The sequence below is a fragment of the Panthera onca genome, chromosome B1, assembly GCF_046562875.1.
Source record: "Panthera onca isolate mPanOnc1 chromosome B1, mPanOnc1 haplotype 2, whole genome shotgun sequence".
In the NCBI taxonomy this organism is placed as follows: domain Eukaryota; kingdom Metazoa; phylum Chordata; class Mammalia; order Carnivora; family Felidae; genus Panthera; species Panthera onca.
Genome location: NC_138342.1, coordinates 159,846,707 through 159,867,642, shown reverse-complemented (window position 1 = coordinate 159,867,642; position 20,936 = coordinate 159,846,707). Strand labels below are relative to the sequence as shown.

The 20,936-nt window shown below is 46.0% G+C and overlaps 1 long non-coding RNA gene across 1 annotated transcript in view; it reads left to right on the top strand.

The window, feature by feature from the left end:
- LOC132691833 (uncharacterized) overlaps positions 1 to 13,283 on the top strand; it is an 80,999-nt gene extending 67,716 nt beyond the window's left edge. The window contains exon 4 of the long non-coding RNA XR_009616016.3: positions 12,993 to 13,283. This is a non-coding gene — a long non-coding RNA (uncharacterized LOC132691833). The remainder of the gene's footprint in view (positions 1 to 12,992) is intronic.
- Positions 13,284 to 20,936: the final 7,653 nt, after the last annotated feature.

Here is a 20,936-nt window from a genome sequence, read left to right as displayed (position 1 = left end):
CTGCCGTGGGACCCAGCCGGGGGGTGACTTCTAGCTCCATGGTCAGTATGCGTCAGATTGGCAATTGCACCATGGTGGGACAGGCATTGAGAGTTTGGCACAAAAGGGGCTGGGGACAATATCTATGAGAGGGACGGTCTGGTTCCCGCAGCCAGGCTGGAGATGGGATTAAGAACCATTTTCGGAATTAGTAGTAATTCTGGCTTCAGCAGAAGGTACACAGCTTTGGGCAGAGCAGGGGTCCTCCTCTCGGCCCGGGCAAGTCATTTTTGGTCTGGTTTCTCTCAAGTAGAGATAATCCCTTCTACCTGGCCAGACAGCTGAACCATTTTCTTTCCTTTTCTTCCTTCCTTCCTTCCTTCCTTCCTTCCTTCCTTTCTTTTTCTTTCTTTCTTTCTTTCTTTCTTTCTTTCTTTCTTTCTTTCTTTCTTTCTTTCTTTCTTTCTTTCTTTTCAGTAATAAATCTGCCAACCCGCAGGGCTCAAGCCAAGGGCTTTGCTTGCTGCATCTACACCAAGGTCTCGTAAAAATAGTGTGAAATGAAAGAGAAAAATGTATATTTCACACTTTGTCTGCCCTGGGTTATGGTGATTCTCAACTCATCCTTGTTACAAACAGCCGACCTTCCCACAGAGTTCAAGTACCTTCTGCTGGCCTGAAGAACCGTATCCCCGTCTCCCTCCCCCGCTGTCCCTCCCCGCTGCCTCGAACACACACAGCTTGCCTAAGTGGAAGCAGGGCTGTGTGCAAGCATACTGTGCTGGTTCAGTGCTTTCCAGGAGGGAGGGGGGCGGACACAGCCCCCAGTGTGCAGTTAATGCATGTATACGCACAGGCACACTGCAGACAAATGCATCCGCCCTCTTCCACACCCCGCCTTGTGTCGATTCTGACATTTACTCACTTTCCCTAGGTGTATTATGTAAAATATATGAATATAGGTTTTCCTTCTAGTGAAGGCTGCTCTGTGCTCCTTACAGGTAAGTTTTAACCATGACCTGGTCTCTAACGTTAGCTTGCTTGGTGTTCAGTAGAAACGAACTTTTACCTGCCTCCGTTCTCCTGTAGAGAAATGTCCTACAGAGGCCCATTGGCACATCCATCCAAATGGTCACTTTAGACTTCCCAAACACGCGATGTGTGTTCCTACCTCCTGGCCTTTACCCCAATTCCCCTGCATCAATTCTGCTTCTCTCTCTATTCTGCCTGGCTGAGTCCTATCTACCTTCAAAGCTCACCTCCTCCTTGAAGCCTTCCTGGCTCATCCAGCCTATAGCGCTCTCTCTTTGCCTGAGACATGGTCAGCACTTACAGCCTATATCACTGTCTCTGTTGGTCATCAATTACGCACTGCTGTTTAGACTTTTTCTGAAAAGCCATTGTCATTTTCTTATTTAACCATGGTTTTCTCATGTAACGTTTCTTATTCCCCTGTTAGACAATAGTGTCTTTTTTAAAAATTAAAATGATTTTTTAATGTTTATGTATTTTTGAGAGAGAGAGACACACACACAGAGTGCGAGGAGAGGAGGAAAGAGAGAGAGGGAAACACAGAATACGAAATAGGCTCCAGACTCTGAGCTGTCAGGACAGAGCCTGACATGGGGCTTGAACCCGTGGAATGTGAGATCATTACCTGAGCCAAAGTTGGATGCTTAACCAACTGAGCCACCCAGGTGCCCCTATTTCTTTTTTTTTTTTTTAAGTTTATTTATTTATTTTGAGAGAGTGAGAGAGACAGCACGAGTGGGGGAGGGGCAGAGAGCAAAGGAGTGAGAGAGATTCCCAAGCAGCTCCATGCTGCCAGCGCAGAGCCGGATGCGGGGCTCAAACCCATGAAGCCGTGAGACCATGACCTGAGCTGCAACCAAGAGTCAGACCTTTACCTGACTGAGCCACCCAGGCGCCCCTACATATATTTCTATCCTCTTCAGTGCCAAAAATATAACAGGTGCTTAGTAAATGCTTGTCTGAACAGTGAATGACTGAATGGAAATTCCCATGTGGGGTGTGCATTTGGCTCTGGTGTTGTGGTTTTGCCTTTCTTGATTGGAGGAGTCAGTCAAGACAGTTCACGCCTCCAAGGGAGAGAGAGTCTTGACTTGTGTGGACGCTGCCCGTTCAATGTTTCCTGTTGTTGGGCTGGTGCTGGATATCAGGGAGATGCTCCTGTGCTCTCTGCATAGACCCTGAGACCCCCTGGTCTATGATCATATAGACTGTTGGGATTTTTATGTTAGTGAGAACAACGAGTGTCTCTCACCGTGGCCCCTGTCCCTCCATACCTTCCTTGTGCCTTTTGATGTCCCTGTGTGCTCTCCACACATAGTCCGTATTTAATTTAGAGCAGGGAACTACTAATTCAATTTTCTTTCCTGTATGTTGAGCGCCTGCCACCGCCCGCCATCTTGCTATGTCTTTGCTTTGTGCTTCCCACCTCAAGGCCACTTTACAAATTTGTTTGATTTGTGGCTGTGGTTTGTAGCTGTCACTGATTTCTTTGTTGTCGCTGCTGCTGCTGCTACTGTTTCCTTGCAGCTCGATTTTCAGCTGAGTGTTTGAGTAGTAAATATGGTTTACACCAACTCTGTTGGAAATAATGGCATTTATGTGCTGAAGTTATTTCCAAAACCTAGGATATGTGTATACAAATAGATCCACGGCAGGGCCCCTAGACTGGGGAGAACAGACTCAATAAAGCCTTTGCGATAGAGTATAAACAGGTGTCTGAGACTAGGGCTAGGCCAGGCGGTTCAGAACAAAACTACCTCCCTCCCCTGCTGTGGGCTCTAAATTGAAGCCGTACCATAAATACCTTGCTTAGCGTTGGGGGATGTAGGAGATATTTTTGTGATCATATTTATCTGCTAAATGTTTGCTTACATTCTTTTGTGCATCTCACATGAAACCCCTCACTTTTCTATTCACTCACCCTCAGTGGCTTTAAACCTGAATTACCCTGGATCCTGGTATGGCAAAAAAAAAAAAAAAAAAAAAAATGCCAAGAAATAACTATGGGGTTGGTCTATCAAATTGACTGCCCTCTCTGCCTCCAAATGGCTGCCAGTTTGAGGGGATCTTCGGCATATTGGGTAACTCTAAGTAACCATTCTGAGCAAAGCCTCTTCAGCCCCGTCTTGTAGCTCCACGAATCCCAACCGTGGGCAGGACATAGAGGCTGGAACTCTCAGAGGGGAAAACCAGGCTGCTCTTCACAGGTGTGGCTCTGGCCTCCGAACTGGGATGGTGTGACGGCCAGATTCTCGACCTCCCTCTCTGCCCTCGTCTCTGGGAACGACCCCGGTCCCCACATCTGATACATATCCGCGAGTGGAGGCTGCACCTGGACCCTAGGGGAAGGTCACGTCCACCTCCAGGTCAGGAGCGATTTCAGAGGCTTCTTGGCTCCCTGTGCCGGAGGCCTTGTGACAAAGGCATAGGAAGGGTGTTTCGATTGTTCTCCAACTTGTAAATGCCAAGCAGAAATCTTGTTGCAGTTCCTAAATGCCACATTTCGGCGTGTTTATTGTTCCCCCCCCTAACGGGGAAAGATGGTGAATGGACTAATAATTCAGGAGCCGAGAACATGTTTATTTGATTTTTAGAGCTTTAGCAAATACAGTGTGTACAAAACCCGGTGCCAACAGCATGCATAATTCCTCCAGGAATGGGGCTGATAGAAACACAAAGCTTGCATGCTTCAAAACTGTAACCAATATTTACACATCTGAGTGACTAATTCTCTACTCCGAGCAGGAGAACAATAGGCATAATCGTCAGGTACATTAATGCGGAGCGTGCTCTTCGGCTGGCTTGGATATTTGACACATAAACAAAGTTGGGGGGGGTTGCCGTGGGGGGGAGAAGTGGAGGCTTTTTATCTACCTGTGCAACCATACACCAAACAGCAGGTTACAAACGCACTTGGAAAATGCTGACCCAAAGCCGTTCTTGTACCTCACATGCAGGATTGGCACCTGATTTGCAACGCTGCGGGAGTTCTGGAGCTGACCTCATTAGCGGCGCGTTTCCTGGCTTGTTAGCATCATATTTGTATAATTTACAGCACCTTCGTTTTTATGGAATGTGTTTCTTGTAGAGTGTAATGGCAGCAATATATTTAACCTATCGTATTTAGGAATGCTTTTGCTGGAGGCAGCCTGCAGATATAAAGGGGACATTTTCTCCTTTCCTGCGTGGGCCTTTTTTTTTCTTCCCCATTTTGGCTCATGCGGTGGCCACATGTCTGTGTGTGTGTTTGCATGTGTGTGCATGCGGATGCATGTATAAATATCTGTGTGCAAATGCCTGGAAGACATAAAAGGGTCCTGGAGGTGCGGCTCTTCCTGCTGAGGATTGTCTTTGCTCCCTGGCCATCTCTAAGGCATGGCTGTGGACTGGGTGGCCTTTGGAGGCCGAATGCCTCGCTTTGGGAGGACGGATTTACAAAATGGAGTAGGGAGCCCAGGTAGATTAGATACTGGGGAATGATAGTTTTAGGAGGGGGCGCGGTGCAAGGGCTATGAAGATGCTCAGAAGGAAGGCGGCATGCCAAGGGGAGTATTTGAGTCTCTGTGACCTCTTAGGTGTTTTTGCATAAAACAATAGGCTGTAAAATGGAAAACATATGCCACCCAGTAACAGATCTTGCCCCAGATGATTTCTTAGGAAAAAAATAGAGCATATGGACAGAGATGCCTATATCCTTCTCTTTCCTGACCGGTGTAAAAAAAGATAGACATGGTTGGGAGTCAATGTTTGCAAAGGGGAGAAGGTCTTAATCTGGGGGTCTCTCAGGGAAATCTGGGGCCAGGAGCCAGGAGATCGGAACCCCAGTCCCGGCCTGCCGCTCCCCGTGGCTGCATGACCTTGGGCCAATTGCTTCCCTGTCTCGGGCAATCCTTCTCACCCACAAATGGAGGGGTGGCCCTGGCTCGTCTCTCTCTGGAAGTGCCGTTTCTAGTGCCCCCAGTCCCTTCTCTGTTCTGTTCCCGAAGGCAGATAAAGACGGAAGGCGGGGGGTTCCCATCAACCAAAACGTCCGAGCTGAGCTGTGTTCTTGAGGGCGACCTGCAGTGACCCGGAAGAGACGAACACAGCTCTCCAGGAACTGTCAGTGTGTCTTAGTTACATCTTCTGACAGGGGGCAAAGAGGGCGAGTAGACTAATAATTCAGAAACCAAGGACATGGTAGGGTGAGTTTTAGAGCTCCGGTAAAAACTGGCGCCGGAGAGCTGCGTATTTCCTTCCTGTAATCACTTCTCGGCCTCAAGGAGACACTCACCTCAGGGGCGAGATAAAGAGGTAGGCCCTGGACTTTGTCAACCCATGGTAGAATGATAAGATATTAAGTAAATCAATTAAAAAGACCCGAGGCACAAAGACAAAGTGTATCCAGCTGGCTAGTCAGGTGAGGGCCCTTTGTATTTCCCTCTCCCCACTCACGACCTCTCCGCTTTTGAAATTTCAGAAATTTTTCTGCTGCTGCTCTCTTCTCCAATGGCTCTCTATACCCTCTTTTCCCCGACTTCAGAGGGTTTGGGTTCTCGATTTTACTTCATAGATATGTCCCTGAACTACTGGGGTGGCTAGATTCTGTGGTAATAATTCAGAATGCCAGCGGCATTTATAGCCAAAATTCGAATGTGAGTTTTCGTTCAAAGGTTAAATGCAACACGGCTACTGGCTAATTTGAAAGTACCTAGTGGCAAATTCTTTGCTAAAGAAGTATGATTGTTTTGTGAAACCCCGTTTTAACCGAATCCTTGAAATATTTACTGAGCATCCATTAAGTGCTGGGGACTCAAACCAAAAATGGTATAAAATTCCTGCCTTCAAGAAGCTCTTATTCTAACTTTCTAATTGGGATTTGCCTGTATTTTGTACGCACATATTAACACACATAATAAAATGTAGACGGCTTCGGCATCCGGTGTCCACTAATTAGGTTGGCTTCAAAACTCTGCAAAAACTAGACCATTATTATAAATGTTTACTCCAAAACTCTTTATTAGTCCCACTTGACTGATTTGGTAATTGGTTGTCTAATGTGATGACAGAAAGGCGGTTGTGAACCTGGACCCAGTTTAGCAGAGCAGATGTGTGGTTGCAAAATGCTTCCCTTCTTGTAAAATAGGGCCCATGTCTTTTCCTTCTCTCTGTGGCCAATTCCACCACATTGCCCTAAATCATCCCATTATTTCTCACCTTCTTGTGACGTAGTACTGTGACTTCTACTCCTGAGAGACTAAGAGCGTGAGCAGGGGAGGGGCAGAGAGAGACAGAGACACCAAATCCGAAGCAGGCTCCAGGCTCCAAGCTGTCAGTACAGAGCCCGACGTGGGGCTCGAACTCATGAGCTGTGAGATCGTGACCTGAGCCGAAGTCGGACGCCCGACCAACTGAGCCACCCAGGCGCCCCCAAATCTCTTCCACTTTAAAAAATGCTGCCCCTGCCATAATCTCTGGATTAGCTATCTCGTCCCTGCCCTTTTCAGCCCCACTTCCTGAACAACTATGCTATACGCATCGCTTCTGTTCCCTCTCAGTTTACTTGGGCATGGCTTCTGCTCTCTTCCATGCCCTCAGAGCTTCTCCCTAAGTCACCAGTGAGCTCCAAGCCATGAACTCAAATAGACGCTAATCTGTGTGCTCCCTCCCAGCACTGACCACTCTCTTCCGGAGCACCCCATTCTCCTGGAGTCCGTTCACCTTTCTGGTCACTTCTCAGGTTGCTTCGTCAGCTGGGGTTTTAGCACCTGCCTCTTCCATTGGAGTCCTTAGGGTTTTGCCCACGTCTCTGCTTTCTCACCTGATTGCCTTTCTTGCCAAGACTATTTATCTCTTCGCCACAGCTTCGATAGCCTCTTATGTTCTGAAGACTTTCTGGCTCTCCTGAGACCCTCTATCCACCTTTTTTACCAAGCAGTTCCACTTGGCTACTTTGCTGTAACAAAGAGAATACAAAATACGGTGGCTCAAATAAGACTGCAGTTTATTTGTGCTTCACACCAGAGTCCAGAGTTTCTGGGTATTCCGGGGAGGGCAAGTAGGTCTGTTTCATGAAGTTGCCCAGGGATTTAGTTTTTTTTTTTTCTATCTTGTTACTCCACCATCTGGGGCACCGTCCTCTTCCACAGGGTGACAGATATCTCCAAAGCACCATGTTCTAGCACATGCACAAAGGGGGAAGAGGAAGCTGAGAGCAACCAGCTCCGTTTTCAGAAAGTGAGCCCGTAGTCATACATGGCACTTACACGCCCAACCCACAGGACCACACCTCGTCACAGGCTAAGCTGGGGAGCGTGGGACCACCTGAGCCTCGCATCAGGCGAGACCCAGGACCCTCTGTTGTGAAAGTGAAAAATGGAAGATCCTGGACTTCCATCACCCCCCATAGAATGATGAGAAATCAAGCACATTTATTAAAATGACCTAAGGCACAAGGACAAGTTTTACCCAACTGTCAGATTGAGGTTCTTGGCGCTTTCCTTTCGCCGCCCCCCCCCCCCCCCCCACCGCCCCAGCTTCCCCAGAATGAAGTCTGGGAGGACGATTGGCTGACACAGGCCCCTCACAGTTCATATTTCCTAAAACGCAGCTCACTATCTTTCCTCTCCATCCTGCTCCTCCTACAGTTACTTTCTGGGCGAGTGTCATTGTCATACCCGGTCGCTCCAACCAGAAACCTGGGATCATTCTCGAGTTCTGTCTTTCTCTCACTGCTACACATCAGTATTTCTCGAACTCTCGCTATTTATACCTCTTACATATTTTAGATATAGACACTTCTCTATCCCACCGCCACCAGCTGAGTACAAGGTACCATGATCTCTTTCTTGGATCACTGCAATAGGTCCTTCCCTGGTCTTCCTACACTTACTCCTGCCCCTTCAGATCAATGTCCCGTTCCACTGTCAAAGTTACTTCGTAAAAAGGAAAATATGATAAGATCATTCCTGCTTAAAATCCTTCCATGGCTTTTCGTGAACCCAAATTTGTAATGTGCCCTAGAAGACAGTGCATGATGTGACCTCTGCCTGAGTCACCAGGCTGATCTCATGCCTCTCTGAGCTTGGTTCTCTTCGGTCCTGGCACAGCGGGTTTTTTTCGACACCTAAATCCGGCTTTGCTATCCCTCGGTTCCGGTCTTTCAAACATACCTCTCTCATTGTTGGAGCACTCCTTCTGTTTCCCTCCCTGCTCGGTTAACTACTGCATATCCTACAGAGCTCAACTTTGGGATTATTTTCTCAGGGGGGCCCTCCTCCTTTCTGCTAGGGCCCTCCCCTTGTTCTATGCTCCTATGGCCCCTGTTAATTCTTCTTTACCAACACTAATCAAACCAATAATTAAATCGTCAGTATCTGTACTTGTGACTATATTGTAAGCTCCAAGAGGCTGGGTTGTCTTCTTTATTTGATGGAGAAAACAATGGCTAAGATATACTATCTTCGAAAAATTCCTTTACCCCTCACCCTCGGTTGCTCTATGCAAAGCTTTTGTATAATGTGTAGTGCTTGCCTATTATAATAATAGCAATAGCTCTGCTCATGAAAATTATTAGGAACATATAGTGAAGAAAACATATAGCAATAAATATAAATGACATGTGATATTTAATTAGAATGATAGCTTATACTTATATACTGTTGTACAACGTTGATGCATTTGTTTATATGATTTTGTTGGAACCTCGCAAGACCTCGTTAGTCAGAGATGTCGAGCAAATTATTCCCTCTTTAAAGGTGTGTGGAAATTGAGATTCCATGAAGTTAAATGACTTAGCTGAGGTCTTTCATTTGGTGAAGAAAGGAGACAGAGCTTGAGTCCGGATCTCTGGCTTCAGAGCCAGGACACTGTCTACTGTATCAGGCTGTGACAGAGATCGTAAAACACAACTGTGCACATCTCTAGTTTCTGTGTCCAACACAGGCAGGCATTGGAGAATTATTTGTTGAACAGATAAGTACATGAATAGATATACCAGTAGGCCTGACAATGTGACTGACATTCAACACCAACCTGTAAGTCAATGATGTGGGATACTGAACAGAAATGATAAAACGTGTCGTGCTATATAGGAGAGAAGTGGAATCTGGCCAACCCACTAGCTAATTGCTTTTAAGTGAATTCAGTGATCGCTTTAAATAACTATGTGGGTGCGGAAGGTCTGTGTGTACACTCGTCAAGAATCTTGAACCCACTAATGACGGCTTGACAAAGGCAATTTTCTTGTAGCTCTGAATTTGATTGAAATGCAAGATATGAAATGAGTCAATAATAGCCAGCTTGACTCTCTGATGCACAGAAAGGAGCAGAGGGCTGTTGACTGTGTCAGTGGCTTGAGGGGGCCTGAAATATTCCTCTGTCCAAACTTCATTCTTTCCCCACCCCTCTGAGCCATTTAAATGTATTCTCAAATGAAAGGGTTCCCGGGTGGCCATTTGTAGGACCTCTGCTTCTCCAGGAGAACAGCCATTTTATCTTTCTCTTACCATTTGGGGTAGACAGCAACTCCATCAAGGGAAGGTGCTTCCCCCAAGGGAAGACCTTAACTCTGGGTTAGTGAGAAATATCTTAAAGACCATGATATCATGAAGAAATATCATCATAATTTTCATGATTCCATAAGGGGAAAAATTACCTGATCCGAGGGTCTTATTTTTTCTTATCTTTTGGTTAGTTTCAGGGCTGTCTCTACATATGGTAAGCACCTAGTATAGTTCTTGGACACAATAGGTACTCCATAATTGATGGCGATATTATTATGGAGATAATGCAGCTTATAGCTATAAAGGAAATACACAGACATGAGGTTGAAACCCAGTTATGGCATTTTCTAGATGGCAAGACAACTTCCTATTTGTGAGCCAGTTATGTAAACTATGTAATCTTAAGTATTCTTGTCTATAAAAAGAATGGTAGCTCGATGAGCCAGGTTCTGTATTAGTTGTTCTATTCTCGTTATTTCTCATCATTATGACAACTTTGAGTGTTTATAGGTAAGTTAACTGAAGCTTGCAGATGTCCAGCAATTGGCCTTAGGCTGTGGTTATCTAGTTAGTGTCAAAAGTTAAGATCAAAACCTAGGCTTATCTAACTTTGACACCTGATCATTTTCCACCCCACAGCACTGCTCATGTAAAATAAAGATGACAAAATTGCAGGGTTCTTGTGATGGTTAGAGCCAGTGCATGGCACACATTTGACACTTAGAATAGTGACCATTGTTCATTATGCCTCACGTGGTACAGGACAACCTATATATTCACATTAATCAGGGTTGGAGGAGCTTTGATGTACCCTATCCGTTAAGAGCTCTGGTTGAAAATTCCCTGTTTGGCATATAGCAGACGCCCAGGAAATGCTTGTTGATGTGTTAAAGACACGTGTAATGATGCACGTTAAAGATCCAGTTATGTCTGAATTTTTAGTTGGATTCTGTTCCTTCCACACTCCTGCCACAACACCTCTTTCACCTTTGAAAGTTAGGTGAAAGTTTTATGAAATGCAGTATGACCAGGAACTATGAAGGGTGGTCTTGTTAGAACATCTGGCTTCCTCCCACCCCCAAATACATTGGGATGGCTCTACTTCCGGCATGGCCAAGTTAAGCGCCGATTGGATGAATCCCCTCCAAACAGACAGTAACTGTAAACTCTGGACAAAACCCAAGAAACAGCCACCTGAAGGCACCACTGACACCTGGGAGAAAGGAATAGTGTGTGGTAAGCCTTCCATTTATTATGGCCCGTAGCTGCAGTCTATCCCATGTGGGGGCAGCTAAAACTCCTCTAGGAAACCTGCAATTTTCCTGGCCTAAGGGAGCAGATGACAAAGTTTTGGGCAACTATGGCTGCTAAATATAAACTGCACCCAAATCTCAGGTTCCAGCATGCATGGGGTAGAATCCAAGCAGCTCAGCTAAAAATAGAAGAATTGGACTGAGATTTGAGCTGCCATCCACAAGACAGAACTGACAATTTCAACCCAACCAATCTAGTTGCCTTAATTATTGTTATAACAACAACAACTGCGACACTAACAACTTAACACTCTTCAGCAGAATGTAACAGAATTCAGAGTACCCACAACACAACATTCACAATGTCCAGAATATAACCCAAAACTACTTAGTACAGAAAGAGCTAGAAAAATGTGACTTGTTTTCAAGAGAAAACACAGTCAGTGAAGACAGATTCCATCTTTTTTTTTTTTGAATTAAGGTTTATTTATTTTTGAGAGAGAGAGACAGATTGTGAGCAGGGGAGGGGCAGAGAGAGAGGGAGACACAGAATCCGAAGGTGGCTCCAGGCTCTGAGCTGTCAGCACAGAGCCTGACACGGGGCTCGAACTCATGAATTGCAAGATCATGACCTGAGCCGAAGTTGGATGCTTAACTGACTGAGCCACCCAGGCATCCTAAGACTGATCCTTTCTTGACCCAAATGTTGGAATTAGCAGAAAAAGGACTTTAAATTAGTTATTATTACTATACTCATTAACACATGAGAAAATATGTCTGAAACAAATGAAAAAATATATAAGCTTGGTGGAGAAATAGAAACTGTTAAAAGGACCCAGCAGAAGTTGAAAATAAAATATTTGAAGTAAAAATTCACTGGGTGGACTTAAAAGCAGAACAGAGATGATGGAGAAAGAGTCTGTGAACTTGAAGGTAGGTCAATATAAATCTTTCTTTCTTTCTTTCTTTCTTTCTTTCTTTCTTTCTTTCTTTCTAGAGAAAGAATGCAGGTGGGGAGAGGGGCAGAGGGACAGAGAGAGAGAATCTTAAGCAGGCTCCATGCTCAGTGCAGAACCCGACACAGGGTTTGATCCCACGACCCTGCGATCAAGACCTGAGCCAAAATCAAGAGTTGGAGACTCAACCAACTGAACCACCTGGGTGCTGCATGAATTGTCCATTCTTAAGAAAGAATGGAAAGGAAAACAACAACAACAAACAAAAAGAATAGAAAGAAATAATGTGAAGAAATAATGAAAAAAGTATTTCCCAAATATGATGAAAGACAAATTTACACATTCAAAAATCTCAGCAAACCCCAAATGGGACAAATGTGGATAAGACCTTGGCACATCATAGGCAAATTATGAAAAACCAGAGGAGAAAGCAAAACTCTTGAGAGCAGTCAGAGCAAAAGGGCACATTATATCTAGGAAGGCAATGATTTGATGAAGGTAAGAAAATACTGGAAGACCGTCTTTAAAGTGATAAAAAAAAAAAGAAAGAAACAAAAACTCTGTCCACCCAAAATTTATATCCAGTCAAAAGATCTTGTAAGAACGAAGGCAAAATAAAGACATTTTTAGCTAAAAAAAGCCAAGTGAGTTCATTGCCAGTGGGTCCGCACTACAACAAATGCTAGAGAAGGTCTTTAGATTGCAATGAAATGATACCAAATGGAAAAGCAGATCTTCATGAAGGAGTGAAGAACATCAAAAAATGGTAAATGTCTGGAGCAAATAAAAAATGTGATTTTTCATTTCTTAATTTCTCTAAAATACACATGACATTTAAAGCGTATGTTCTAACATTGTCTTGTGGGTTTCGTCACACATAAAGATGGAAAAGATATGGCATAAAAGATGGGGAGAGATGGTAGACTGACCTATCCAGTTGCAAAGTTTTTGCATTTTGCATGAAAAGAAGCAGCAATTGTGGAAAGTTGAGATTCTGGTGCATTATAATTGCTAGAGAAAACACAAAAATGTTAATACGATAAGTCATGGCTCAAATACCAACAGAGAAATAGAATAGACCTAGTTTTCTTTTTCCCCTTTCTGCCTGAAACTCATCTTTTTTACTAGTTCTTGCTGGGAAGATGGGGAATGCATTCATTTCCTCGCTCACACAGGCATCCATCTACTAGACGTTTATTGCACACCCCTTGGAAGTGATGCAGGCTGCTTTCAGGCCTGGCCCATTAGGACCCTCCCATGGACACACCGCCATGTTTTTTCCCTTTCAGACTTGATGCAGCATACACAGCGAGCTTGGGAGCCCCCTGTTGAAGACGAAAGCCACAAGATGGACCCATGCAGGGCCTCCACTCACTGCTTGGAGGAGCACCACCCGTCTTGTTAGGGATGCTATTTTAGACTAGGCTAAGTGGGAAATAAACTTCTATTGTGTTGGAGAGCTCATACATCTTGGAGTTTATTTTTACAGCCTTACCTTAATTAATTTAGACAGCGTGAGCTACATAAAGCGTTATCTGTCACGCGGTAGGGTTAAAGAAATACAAGCGCCCTTCTGCTTGACAACAATATTTTCATCAGATTGGATGGAGAGTCAACACCATTCTTGCTTATGTTGTATTTTTGTCATCTGTGCATGTGACTCTCATTTTCCAAATAAACCCAACAGGAATAGCGGCCTCCCTCCTGGAGTCGCTGAGGGGTAGGTAAGTTCTAAGCAGGAATGGGCAGACATCTGGCCGAGAGCAGCTCAGAAGTATCGGATGGCAGTGAGGCGGGCAGGAAAGACGAAATGAAACTCAGAGCAAACGCTTTCTTTCAAGCAGCAAATGCTCTCGGGTCACTATCAGACAAAGAGGCTCAGGACATGTGTGGGGAAGCTGTTTCCCCTCAGAAGGCTGTCAATTAAGTGTCCTCCTCATTGCTTATCTCTGAGAAATGTATGTCCAGTCACTTGCCAAGGATGGCCTTTGACCATGATGTTGGCACAGGCTTGGAACTGGAGGGGTGGAAGACTGTATGGTGTGGTCCCCAAGACCCAAACCCGCTGATTGAATTGGTAGGGGGGCTCCCCTGGGGCCCACCCAGGCCAAGGCAGGTGAATGTGGTGTTTCCATACTCACCGCTGTCTACCCAGACTCTGGCACTACCCTGGTCAGCCCCCCACAGGGCCTTCCTCTCGCCTAAGCTCCTGACACACTCCAGAGTGGGTTCCAGGGTCCCTGGGCCTGGGGACTTGTCCCAGGACAAGTTAGGTTATTGGTTGGTTACTGCCCTTGGGGCTGGGCCTGTTTCTATCCCAGCACCTAAAGTGAGCCTCCAAAAACTTGGAATTTGATTCCACAGATGCCAAATGCAGGCAGGAAGGCAGCATTCCACTGCCAGGCCCTGTGGTAGAATCTCCTTGGAGGGGCTGTGAAGGGGCCTGGAGAAGTGGGGGTGTCCCTGGTGCAAGAAGACAGGGTGCTGGATGGGAGCGAGAGAAGGGGAAGGAGGAGCTGACTGTTGAGGATGGTGAAGCGGCCGGATCTGACTGGGTGGTGATGAGCAGTGTTGGGTTGTGGTGGCCAAGGCGAGTGGCCCCAGGTCCCAGAGGATCCTGACAGCCAGGCAGAGAAGGCAAAGTTCAGGAGGCTCACCACGCTGGCACAGGAACAACGCTTTTGAGGCAGGCTTCGTTCCCAGCGGAGCAAACTTCCACCTGCCACAGGATACGGAGCATGGAGCCCCACTGGACGCTCACTGGGCCTGGGGCCTGCCCCCTCCATTGGGCGAGCTGGTCAGTTCACTCTGCCTTGCCTTCCTGGGTGGCCAGTGTGGGGCCGGGCCCTGCTTCCGATCAGCGATCAGCGCATTTCTCTCCTGCTCTGCTCAGCACATCGCAGGGCCCTCCCCCAGCCCAGGCCAGCGCAAACCATTTCTCCAGGCGGAGAGGAGGATGGGGTTCGGGTTGCCTTCTCTCGGTGCTGCTTCCAACAGAGCCCTGCCTCTCTTGCTTGCAGCCCTCCAGACAGAGCGTTTCACTCCCTCCCCGTCTCTGCCACGGAGTGGGCCCGCCCATCTCACACTCAGGAGCCTCCTCTTCCAGGGGTTTAGTTCAGCCCCGATCAAGAGGACTCTGGGCTTCCTCCACGCCTCCTTGTTCTAGCTCGCTTCTGCTTGACTACCTTGCTTTTGTTACCCCAAGTCTCTCTCTCGCCCCTGCTCTCTCTCTCTCTCTCTCTCTCTCTCTCGCCCCTTACAAATGGCTTTGCAGCATCCCAGGGAGTGCACGGCAGCACCAATAATGTCTCCATGGTTCCTTGTTAGCTGCACTCTAAGCAGGAAAGTGACTGGGCCTGACAATATAATTTACATCGCTGTATAAAACTATCTGTGGAAGCCAAGCTAATTTGTGCCAGATTAGGCTATTTGTCTCAGCCACTGTGTAGCAGCACAATCTATCAGAGGGCTGTTTTCAAATATCGCTTTTCAAGCGTGCCCTTGAGAGGCAGAAATTGATTGGGATCTTAGAGAGCAAAATTACAGCAATAACTTAAAAGAAACAATAATTACTGAATCATACCAGTGTCAGCACTCTGCAAAACACGAAATAGCCATCAAACCCCAATCCAATATATTCTGAAGCGAATTTATTGAATGGAAAAAGCAGTTGAGTGAGGGTTTTTCTCCCCCTCCGCCCTTTCCGCTGTACATATGGTTATCTCAAAACCGCAAGTGAATGAGTCGATAATTCTTGTCATTGACTGCTCCATTTTCACGGAGTCAGAGGAGATCCATTAACTGCCTCTTGCTGCACGGCTCCGGCTCCCCTCTCTCTCCTCCATAGCCTCTATTCATTTGCTAGTCTCTGCTCTTCAAGCAAACAAACATGTATAACTAATCATCTGTTAAAATGCAGAGGGCCCCTAATAAATCTCCGCAGCTGAAATACTTTAATGGGTAATTAATTGATCCTGTTCCAGAGGAGTAATAAGATAATAAATTAGACAATATTTCACTCAGTCGTGTCAGGCTCCTAGCTAATGGCGCTGTAGGGCTAAGCTGAAGGATAATAAATTAGCCAGAAATTAACTGCTAAGAGCTTTCTGCAGAGAAATCGGCTGACAAGTGAGTCACGCGTGATTCAGGACCCGATCGGGGGTTGTGGCAGTCTCCGCGAATATGCACCTGTGCTTTGGGTGGGGGGCCCCGGGGGGTGGGGCCCGTTAGGTCCCCGGGGCAGGACGATGCCTGCGGCGAGCTTGCCCCGCTGACCCAGGCACACCGGGCGGGCCCTAGCAGCTGTAAACACGCGCATGCGCGCTCTTGAAACTAGTTTTCTCCCACGGCGTCAGACTCGTCGAGTTTTTATGGGTGTCGCTCACTGTGACCAGTATGGGCTCGAAACACCTGTAGCCCCTTACCCCCCCGCCCTTGTCTGCTCTGTCTGCTGCTCCCTAAGCAAATACGGAATGAGCCTTTGTGGAAAAGAGACTCATGGTCTGTCCAGAATTTCACAAAAACTTAAGCAGAAAAGGGAGTAGGGAGAGATGGCAGAAATATTTGTTATGCGGCAGGGTGGAGAAAACGCCTTGGCTTTGTTAAAGGAGTCAGGTAGGGTGATGCCCATTAATAGGCAAGACAAGAAAGAACGTGACCTGGAAAGTCAGCTGGGCCTTTGCTTGAGAAAATGGTAGGTGGTCTGCCCCCGTGGGCGTGGGGGCAGAAGTGGCAGGTTGGAGGGGAAGTCAGTGTATAGTAAAGCACTGGGGCCAGGAGGTCTTTTGAATTCTCCCCTGCTCTGCACAAGCTGCGTGACCTTGCGGGGGTTATTCAAGGACCCTGAGCTTTGGTTTGCTCACCAGTGAAACATGGATACGTGAAATACACACGAGAAGCTTCTAGTTCTGTATCTCCCCTACAGGAAGTGCTGTGTTAATGTCAGTCATTATACGTGGGCAGTGGGGAAGGTTAGGGAGCACCGAAGGAGATGAGGAGACTCACTAGTGAGAGACAGGGCACTACTCCTCCCAGAATGAGGACCAGTTGCCCCTCCCCGCACCTGCATCCTGAAGGGTGTCTAACCGAAGCGTGCTCACCTTCTGCTGGACATTCCTGATTGCTGTGGCACACAGTGGGGGAGTAATCTACGAGTCACAGTGAATTCGGCAGTGTGGGTGGAAGGCATAAACAGGGCTTGATTATTTAAACGAGAAAATGTATGCTGAACGCATGATCAGAGCTCATCATCATCATCAATACCAACGGTACCGGTGTTCCTTGCCTTGCATCTCTCTGCTTCTCATGCTTCTGGGTGGTGATGAGCCTGGGGATGTGTCTGGAAGACAAGGCCTTGTGCGTCCAGATGGACTCAGGGTAGCTGGAGCCACCTCGGGCAGCCCCAGTGCTGTTCTCCTTCTAAGGAGACGCTGGGCCTCCCTGAGGACAGAGTGTCTGGAGGACCACCTGGGGCACAGGTTCAGCTAAAACGCTCGCTCTGCCTATGTAATAGCAGCAGGGCCTTCGAAGGAAAAATGGCAGGGACATTAGCTCACGGGGCAGGGATCCATCAACTGACAGTTGTTTTAAAAATAAACATGCGCTCTTTCCTTCTTTGTTGGTTTTTTTCCTGGCTCCCCCTACTTCCCTATCAAAGCCTAGTTCTTTGTCCCTCAGACGTCAGAGCTGGAAGACGGGTTGAGATCAACCCATTTCATGCGTTTGAATCATTAGAAAATTCTTTCTCTCAAAGTTCCTAGCTGGGCCCTCTGAAGCAGCTCTTTAGATGATCGATAACCATTATATGACCCCTGAACCCTCTCTTTTTTTCTTATTTCCTATAACCTTATTTCCATTAACCATTTAACCATTATGTGTGCCATTTCCCTTTGTTTTTGTCGTGAAATATAACATGCATGAAGAAAAGCATTTCCAACATGTATGTATAGCATGATGAATAATTATGAAGTGAACACCCGTGGATGATGAAACTTTAGAGGCTTTCCCTAGTGTGCTATTCTAATCAGAGCACCCCCCCCTTCCCTGCCTCTGGCATAACCACTAGCCTGACTTCTGTGAAACTCATTTCTCTACTTTACTCCGTAGATCTACAATTTATATATTCATTTCCAAGCCGTAGGGTTTAGTTTTGCCAAATTGGAATCTTTGTATGGAGGAAAGCATACTGTATGTATTCTTTCATGACTTCTTTTTTGCTCAGCATTATGTTAGTGAGATTCATCCAGGTGAACCTTATTGTTATAGCTTGTTCATTGTTGTTGATAGACAACATTTTATACATATATATATATATATATATTTTTAATTTTTTAAAATGTTTCCTTATTTTTGACAGAGAGAGAGACAGAGACAGAGCATGAGCATGGGAGGGGCAGAGACAGGGAGACACAGAATCCGAAGCAGGCTCCAGGATCTGAGCTGTCAGCATAGAGCCCGACGCGGGGCTCGAACTCACAGACCGCGAGATCATGACCTGAGCCGAAGACGGACGCCGAACCGACTGAGCCACCCAGGTGCCCCTATACATATATGTTAATATAAAATAATTTATTGATGACTTCACTACATGAATATACTGTAATTTACAAAATGACTTTTTGAGTTGTTTCCAGTTTGGGCCCATGGCAAAGAGTGCTGTGATGAGCCCTTATCTCCGTACGCACGGTAATGCATTTCGCAAAGATATATACCAAGGACAGAATGCTAGATCATAGGGCATGCATAGCTTCAGCTTTACCAAACTGGTGTCCAGAATGGTTGTTTAAGTCACAACACCATCAATAGAGTGCTCTTGTTCCTGTGGTATACCTGAAGATGGGCTGCGTGGACTCTCCTTTCAGGGAGACGTGCTGCCCAGCTCCACGGCAGACCCGCCTTTGCGCTGGGACACGCCCTTCCCAGGACAGCTTGGGACAGCCGTGGGTGGGAGGATGCCTGTGGGTGGGACCACTCTGCTGAGCACCGCTCACTCCAGAGCGCCCCATCGGGGCTCTGTCAGGCCTGTGGCTTAGCAACTTTTCTTTTTCTGCTTCTTCCCCTGTCCCTTTATTAGAGGCTGACCCCTCATGAACTTCTCTGATACCAGGCTCCATCTCAGAGCCTGCTTCCTGAGAACCCAGGCTGCAACTTCCTGCCATCCTCGCCAGGGTATCAGCCGAGTTAATATTTTGCCAACCTGGTTGGTATTTAAGGCGATCTCGTCGTGTGTTTTTCTTTTTAGTTAAAATGTCAAAAATCAGATTTATTGAGGTATAAGTTATGTGCAAGAGAATTCACCCTTTTGAAGTCTACAGTTGGATGACTTTTGACAACTGTATACTGTCATGTGGTCACCACCGCCTCAAGACATAGAGCATGTTCCCCCCAAAAGTTCTCTGTTGCCCCTTTGCAGTCAGTTCCCTCTCCCATCACTGATCTCTTCCCGATATTTGATCAATGGAACCATCTAGAAAATACTCTTTTGTGCCTGGTTTCTTTTCCTTAGCAGAATGCTTTTGCGTTTCACCTGTGTTGTTGGATCTATCAGCGGTCTGTTCCTTTTTACTGCCGAGTAGTATTCCGTTGTATGAACAGATCTCAGTCTCTCCATTCTTCCATTGATGGGCATTTGGAATGTTTCCAGTTTTTGGCAATAATTAGCAAAGCTTCCAAGGCATATGATAAATTATGTAGGAGTGGCATTGCTGGGTCATACAGTAGGTATAATTTTGACTTTGTAAGTCAAACCATCAACCAGCTTTATACACAAAAACCACACAGGAGCCACAGGAACAATTCAGGATGGATTAAAGAAACCACTCAACAGCTTTCCAAAGTGGTTTTACCATTTTAAATTGTTCGTGCCGGCAGCCTGTGAGAGTTCTGGTTACTTCGTGTCCTTGCCAACACTTGGTAGGGTATGTCTTTTTAATATTAACTGTTCTAGTGTCTATTGTGATACCTTGTTTTTTAACTTATATTTCCCTGGTGGCTAATGATGTTGAGCATATTTTCACATACTTATTGGTCATTTGTTGGCAGATTTCTTCATTTCTCATTGATCTGCAATGACATCTCTCTCCTATTCTTAAATGTCCGTACATGGAAGTCTGTCCCCACGTTGGTATTGTACAACCTTCCTTACTATAGATTTATGATGTCTTACTCTCTGGTGGTAAATGTCTTCCTATCTTTTCTTCCTCTTCTAGAGTGTTTTGCTTAATCTTGTGTTTTTGCATTTGTCTATAAATTTTAGAATCAGCTTGTTAATAAAAAAAATCTTTGTTGAAAGTTTGATTTAAATGTTACCAAATCGGGGCACCCGAGTGGCTCAGTCGGTTAAGTAACTGACTCTTGATTTTGACTCAGGTCATGATCTCATGGTTTGTGAGTTCAAGCCCCGCATCAGCCTCTGTGTGGTAGCATGGAGCCTGCTTGGGATTCTCTCTCCCTCTCTCTCTGCCCCTCCCCTGCTCTCTCCCTCTCTCAAAATAAATAAATAAACATCAAATAAATAAATATTACCAAATCTACAAATAATTTGGGGAGTATTTAAACCTTTATAATATTGACTCTTAGAGTTAATGAATGCAGTATAACTCTCTGTTTAGATCTTCTTTGAAGTCTATCAACAAGGTTTTCTAATTCTCCCCATAAGGCTTAGATACTTGGCTGAAAATGGTATCTTTTAAAATATTTCCTTTCCAGGGCTCCTGGGTGACTCAGTCGGTTGAATGTCTGACTCTTGATTTCCAAGTGGGTTGTGATCCCGGGGTCATGGGATCAAGCCCCAGGTCGGGTTTGGCGCTGAGTATGGAGCCTGCTTAAGATCTTTCTTTCTCCCTCTGCCCCTCTCCCCAACTTGTGCTTGTGTGCTCACGCACTCTCTCTCTCTCTCTCAAAATAAAACAAAATGTTTCATTTCCTCTTGCTGGTATATAGGGATACTTTGAAAAAATTTTGTTACAATTTAAAAATTACAGACAAGGGGCGCCTGGGTGGCTCAGTCGGTTAAGCGTCGGACTTCAGCTCAGGTCACGATCTCGCAGTCCGTGGGTTCGAGCCCCGCATCGGGCTCTGGGCTGATGGCTCAGAACCTGGAGCCTGCTTCCGATTCTGTGTCTCCCTCTCTCTCTGCCCCTCCCCCGTTCATGCGCTGTCTCTCTCTCTGTCTCAAAAATAAACAAAAAACGTTAAAAAAATTAAAAAAAAATTAAAAATTACAGACAGGTTGT